Source organism: Bactrocera dorsalis, chromosome 5 (genome assembly GCF_023373825.1).
Source record: "Bactrocera dorsalis isolate Fly_Bdor chromosome 5, ASM2337382v1, whole genome shotgun sequence".
NCBI lineage: Eukaryota > Metazoa > Arthropoda > Insecta > Diptera > Tephritidae > Bactrocera > Bactrocera dorsalis.
In genome coordinates this window covers 27,118,146-27,125,352 of record NC_064307.1, presented here as the reverse complement: position 1 = coordinate 27,125,352, position 7,207 = coordinate 27,118,146, and the positions used below count along the sequence as shown (strand labels likewise).

At 35.0% G+C, this 7,207-nt stretch overlaps 1 non-coding gene across 1 annotated transcript; it reads left to right on the top strand.

The window, feature by feature from the left end:
* Nucleotides 1–5,330: 5,330 nt before the first annotated feature.
* On the top strand, nucleotides 5,331–5,403 carry Trnar-acg (transfer RNA arginine (anticodon ACG)). Its single transcript has one exon. It is a non-coding gene; the product is annotated as a tRNA-Arg (tRNA).
* The last annotated feature ends 1,804 nt before the right edge of the window (nucleotides 5,404–7,207 follow it).

The window sequence follows — 7,207 nt, the reverse complement described above, 5'->3', positions numbered from 1 at the left end:
CTCACTGTAGAAACAGATACCTTTTTATATAATAAATAAAGCATAAAATTACAAAAGATAGAAACAAATAAATCTTCTAGATTAAAGGAAAAATAGTATAGTTTTAATAATTTTCAAAAAACAGATTTCTTCAAAAAGTTTGTGCACTCATAATTGATCCTTGAGATACATGTGGCAGGGCGTATTGTATATGTCAGAGATCTTACAACGTTATCATCCATCCACGTATCCCCCCCCCCCCAACAAACAATAATACAAAAAACCTTTTTCAATAATTAAGAGAGGAGGTGTCATCATAATAGGGAGTGTCCTTTTTTTTAGCCAAAAAGTAGATAAAAAAAAAAATCGGACTTTGATGTTCTGTAAAAAAGGAATTGATGTATGTATTAAAGGGTTTGTCAAAGAATTTAATTCCACGCTATGAATGCAACAGAGAATTTATGAATTCATCTCCATAACTCGAGTTCAGCGGCCGACGCCTGAGTTCGAATTATGTGAATGCAGATACAAGAGAAAGACATTGTTGAGTTGTTTGTTTATCGCTATGCAGTTTGTAGACTTCAGCTCATTCATCAATAAACAAACCCAACTCACAACTCCTATCATCAACCAGCAATGAATGCAAAGCGTTAGCGTTTCGATTAGTAGTGGAATAGTGTTTGTGATCGTCAATTATTTGTTTATGTGAACTCATTTGTTTCTCTAATTCTGTTACAGAACAGTAGTGAACCCATAGTGTATTCAGCTAAGCAAGCAAATAGAGAAGATAAAACGGAAGGGGTTTTCCCACAACAAGTTTGCGCCTGCATTGGTACTGGCCGTAGACGCTTAAACCGAGGACAGTTTATTAAAATTTTTAAAATTCGTCCAATTGTTTTGTGTATACGGAGATAAAAGGGGGTAAAATAGGTTTTGGCAATTTTATTTGTAATATTTCATATTTTTTCATCAAAAATTAATGGATGTAAGTAATTGACCGCGAAATTCCGTGCAATTCGTTTGCTAATATTTGCCAGGGTTTTGAATCCAATTTACACCTTGTGTCCTCTGTTTTTACAAAAATAGGCAATAAACCATTAGATGACTCTGCATCGTCCCAACCCAGTCGACGCCCTGTAATAGGCAGCAGCTTAATGAATTAAGATACTATATCGTGAAAAGGTGAAATATACAGTGGTTATTGAGTTGGAAAAGCAAAGGTTTGGGAAATGTTGGCAAGGTTGAATAGGGATTTAAAAAGAGTTTTTTTTTTTTTTTCAATTGTTCCAAAGGCACAGGTTTTATGTTCTAAAATATTTTTTTTTTTTATAATATTTTGTGAAAATCTATTATCCATAAATAAACTTTATGAGAAAATTGCAATAAAATTGACTATTGGAAACATTTTTTTTTATCCATAATTCGGTTCATTTAAATTATCCTATGCGTATTTTACATACTTCTTTATAGTCTGTGCAACTTAGAATAAAACTCGAGTTAACAGTTGATTAATTCACACGAACATCATTCACTCATCCAACATCCTTCTTGCACAGGAATTAATTCACACCAACAGAATGAAATGCTTTGGTAGACCAAGTCTACAGAGGAGTGAGGATCGTTACTTGTGAGAGTTGCTATGAGTTGAGCGAACTCGTTGTTCTTCTCACTAATGAGGACTCGGTCCTTATTTCACCCAAACATGAGAATTCTTTTTTTTTTTTTTTTTTTTTGTTTCTACGTTGTGTGAGTGAGTGCAAGTTGAATATTTTTTTTGGACAGTGACTCAAAGTTTGTTTTTTGCGTATTCAATGCAAGCCTTTAGTATGTAATGTATCAGAGATCTGTGCAACGGATACCCACAATTTCCGTGCACACTCGAAACACTTACCCGAAACCCGGTTTGTATTGATTTCTTTTGAACGAGCAGAAGGATTGCTTGTTAGGCGACTGTGCGCAGAACGAACGTGTTGATCACAACACTCGAAGTGTCGTTCATACGTGTTTGTTTGGGTTCGGGTGTTTTGGCGGATCAATTATATTCGAGTGTCCCCGAGTTTAGGCTTCGAGTGTGCAATAGGCATTTTTTGTGTATGTGTAATGCGTCAGTTACAGTTGATTAATTTGCTTTCGTGAGTGTTAAGAATGTTATATGATACGTATTACACTTGATTCTTATTATTGAAAAATAATGGCCGAAAAAAGAAGATTTGTATTGGTTGCAAAATTGCGAATCGGCTAGTTACAGCTTGTCTGGAGCATTATGTTTATGGTTTATGACCAAATATATTTTTAATTTTTAAAATGCGCGTTCCTTTGATACATGCACTACCATATAGTTTAAATGCTGTATTTCAATAATATTGACTGTTAAAGTGTATACAACAATAATAATTTCTCATATTTTTGCTCCAGAAAAAATTTGATACATTTCTTCTTATCACCCGTGGTTTTCTGGTCCGAGTATCCGTGGCAATAGTTGAACCACAGTTCGGGTTAGCTGGCGGGTGTCCGAGTGTGGAACACTCGCTTGTGATCGTTTTGAAGAGGAGTATGATCAAACAGACTCGAATACTCAGAAAGCAGCTGCCGGGTGTGCCACTCGATCGAACCGCAATTGCTGCCGAGTGTGGTGCTAGCTCGTGCTCGGATTTTTAATGAGGGGTGCATCCGAACAGGCTCGAACATACCCAATGCAGCTCTCTGGTAATGTATGTATAACTCGGGCTACCTGACATATACATATAATAAAACAAGATTCCGTATAGACTGAAGGGGAAATCTGAAGCCGACACAATTCAATATTTTATAAACCAAATTATTATAGAATTTTAGTATAGAATATTCTAGAATACAGCCATAAATGGAGTGGGAATGACTTATATTTTCGGACGAGAAAAAAATCAATCTAGAGGGTTTGAGCTTCTCTTCGGCATACCGGACGAAGAATGAGGCGCAATTTTGGAGAAGGTTCTTTAATGGTATGGGCTGTCGCTGTGCTTCATTACTACAAAAATTAACTCCAAGAAGTCTACAGAGTTGCTGGACAATGTGGTAATTACTTTTATAGAATAGTATTTTTAAGCTAAAATATTTTGAAAAAAAATAGTGAATTTATTAAAAACTATTTTTAAAATGATTTCTTAATTATTGCTGAGTGCTATTGCAAAAAAAAGGAAATTAAAAAAAGATAACAACGAAAATGCAAGTGCGCTTAATCAAATGTCTATGACTGTTTATAATAACTTTATTATACAATTTTAATGGGCTTTTTAAGTACACCCCTAACTTACAAGTCACATTTATTGGAAAAGTAATTTTACGCGCTGAATGCTTGTTTTTAATATACAAATCTATTCATTGAATTCGTATAGCAATTTTTATTACAAAACATTATTTTGCATACATAAAGGTTCTTCAAACGCGCCGGCTGGAGTTTATGGCGCAGCACTGTGGGCTAGAATTCGAAAACAATTTATGTAATAAATGCAAAATTAGAAACTTAATAGTTATGTGGGACCAGCTGCTATAATAAAAATTATGATGTTAAACAATTTAATACAGTCGAACTTTTTTTATAACGAATTAAGTTTTCTCTACGTCGAATTGATTTCCAGAACACTGTAATTTTATTAAACTTTCAATATGTTTTCTTCTTCTTTATGGGCATAGACCTCGCTTACGTGATTGTAGCTGAGTTTACAACAGCGCGCCAGTGGGTTTCGTCCCTTTAGGATATGTTTCTTTAATTCGCCAGAACTAGGTCAATGCCGTCGTATAAACTCATACAGTTCATCGTTTTACGAATACAATATTCGCCGTTGCCAATTGCCGAAAGGACCATAAATCTTTTCGCAAAACTTTTTCTCTCGAATACTCCTAAAGGCCGACTCATGAGATAATTGTTATTTGTTCATCGTCCGCACCATATACGCAGGACGGAATGATGAAGTGACTTGGGAGAGTTTTGGGTCTTTGTTCGATAGGACTTAAACTTCTCAAGTGCATAACTCAGTCCAAAGGTAACACCGTTGACAAGAGTTTATTTTGGTCGTTGGATTTCCGAAGCTAATACTGTTGTTGGTTTTGGATTGACGAAATTATTCTACATCTTCAAAGTTATGAAACTGTAAACAGTGGCCGTGCGAGCCTAATTCGCGAATGTGGAACGACCTATTTGGTTTGATTTACAAGAGCTATATCCGGTCTTGATCCCTTTGAATACAAAATTCATTTACTTCGTGTCATCTAAAACTGGAGAAAACAGAACTAACGACGCGAGTGTTATGGACAATGATATCGATGTTCACTGCAGCAGTTGTACACGCCTGTAGAAGAGTCTACCTTCTTCTATTCAAATTTGAAGCTCGAATTATTTTCTCCAGCAGTAGATTGAAGAAGTTGCACGATAAGATGTCGCCTTGTCTGAAATCTCTATCTGGCTTTAAAATCGCGGAAGAGGTGGTTTGTGTCGATCTTCCTTTGACGGGTCTTTTGCAAGATTTGACTGGTCGATAGTAGATTTCCGACTATATTTTGTAAAGATGCTGATAAATGCACCTTGTCAGTTCTACGCCACTGTATTTGCATAGCTCGGCCGGAAATCCATCAAAATTAATTAAATTGCAACCATAGGCCTAAGCAATATTTCAAACAAAAAACATCGGGAAATATAGAAGCAAATCGTAACATTTTAACAGTGTAGAAATATATACATATTCCTCAAGTCAAAACTTGTCTCAGGATTGATTTTAGTACATCAAGCTAATAAAAAAATTCCTTAGAAAATTTTACATTAAAATATTTTCTAAAAATGTACATGAAAATCTCAACTGAAAGCCTTTTTATAACCTGTGGCCCAGTGTGCGTCTGAAGATTAACGAAGCTCACCGGCGCCTGTGCAAAAATTTTGCATTTTTATGGGCCAATTTTACAGCACGACAGCTGCAAAACTTTTTATTTAACTGTTAATTGATAAACCTTCAAACCGTCGAACTGTGAGCGCGTCTAGCTGCCACATAATGCACAAATGTTGCCACAAATGATCGCTGTCAAATGCTTAGTGACTTCAGTTGGCTTTGACTTTGACAGTTCCAAGCGGCGTCAATTACATTTTATGATTACTGACAATTGGCACTTACTGTTTGTTAAACGTCTAATCATTCATCACGGTCTCTGGTGGGCGGTGATGAATGGTGATTTTAATAAAATATAATAATAATAAATGTTTGAGAGAAAATAGTGTTTATTCAAAAAATAAATAAATTTTATAAATTTACTTTGTCGTATTTCTTTAAATAGCTTTGAGTTGTTAGTGTGTGTTCGATTGTAGAGTTTTTGGTGATATGAGGGGTCCTGTGGCGCAATGGATAACGCGTCTGACTACGGATCAGAAGATTCCAGGTTCGACTCCTGGCAGGATCGCAATCTAATATGTTTTTTATATTTATGTAAAGAAAAAGAAAACTTTTTAATCATTATGTTTTCGAGAAGTAGGTTCTAGAGGCTTTATAATTTACATATAGCATTTTGTTGGGTGTACGAACCAATCCAAAAAAAACCAAAAATTCTATTCTTAAAATTTGAACATCATAACAATTAATGTATACATATGTACACCTGCGGTCAACAAAAAAGCAACACCAATTTTGTAGACTATCTTCAGCTATAACGGGTGATGCAAGTACAGGTACTTTTTTCAAAAGCCTTTTTTTGACAGATCTCGCGTGAGTCGTGTTATCATGTTATTTTTGTTTAGTTTTCTTTTGAAATTTTGAATTTCATCAAGGAAAGACTTATGGGTGGTGTTTCGCACGCTTCGCTCAACTTATGGTCAACATAACCGGCTTACTGTGCGCACTATTCGCAACCTCATCACCCATCTTGAGGTCCAGCATTTATTACTGGAGCAAATCGTCCCCGAAAGTCAACTGAGAGAACAGAGAGCTTACTGCTGTAGTGCACGACTTTCTTGGGCTAAGAAGTACCAAAATTGGGATCAAAATGATTGGCAACAGATTATGTGGTCTGACGAAAGCAAATTTAATTTTTTAAACTAATATAATTCTCTTTACGTGCGTCGTTCAGGTAGTGAGAGACTCCAGTATAATTGAGTAGTAAAGAAAATTAAATTTCCTCAAAGACAAATTATTTTATGCTGCTTTTTATTCAATAATGAATATACAAAAATATGCGACAGTGATAATAAATTTTTAATAACCAAAATTTAAGAGCATTATCTTTATACGGAACGCTTAATCTTCCAGGAAGACCCAGCGCCCCATGCCATCGTGCAAAATAGTTAAATTTTGATTGGAAACAAATCTTGTATAAAACATCTATACAATATATGGATTCCCCGCTTGGATTGGCATGGAAGATCGCCCATTTTAATTTCTATTGAGCACTAACTTCGATGAACAAAAAGTAGTAAGACTTTTTAATTTAAATCTCGCACGAAAACCCATTCGCCGAAATATCTTTTTTAGGTTGTTATGACTGTCAGAGGCTGTTCTTTATTTTCTTTGAAGGCGTTTTTTACGCGGCGGGTTCCAAACCCCGCACACAACCCTTAGGAGGGATGGTTCGCCTTGGCCTTCGAACGGATGTTCTTTGGCTACCGAGAGAATACGTGGCGTGAACTTCTACATATGACTCTATCCTGATGAGTCGATGTTACGAGTTTTCCAGAGAAAGATTCTGCATAAGATTTATGATCCTTTGCGGATTGGCGACGGCGATTATCGCATTCGATGGAACGATGAGCTGTACGGCTGCCGGGGGAATTAGTTTGAGGGGACGACATAGATTTGGAAGAAAGTAAGAATTAAAAAATAATAAGAAAGAAAAATTTGTATGTACAACTATTTACACTATATAGCCAAACAAATAAAAATGGCCCTTATATTCTATATATAGTAATAATATGCTTCGACTCCAAACTTGCCACTTGATTAGCATAAGATTTGATGATGACTTCTCAATAACATATAATATGCTCATAACTGGTTTATATGCCTACAATGGTAGAATATGTATGTAAATATATTTGCTTTCTAAAATACTTAAACTATCTTAACTCTTAAAAAGTTATTATACATACGATCAGATGTATAACAAGAGTTTTATATTTTATTTAATGATTTTTTGATTATTCAAAAAAATATATATTAGTTTGAAATTTATGTATTTAAAAATAAATGTAACAATTTTATCAAATAGAATATAG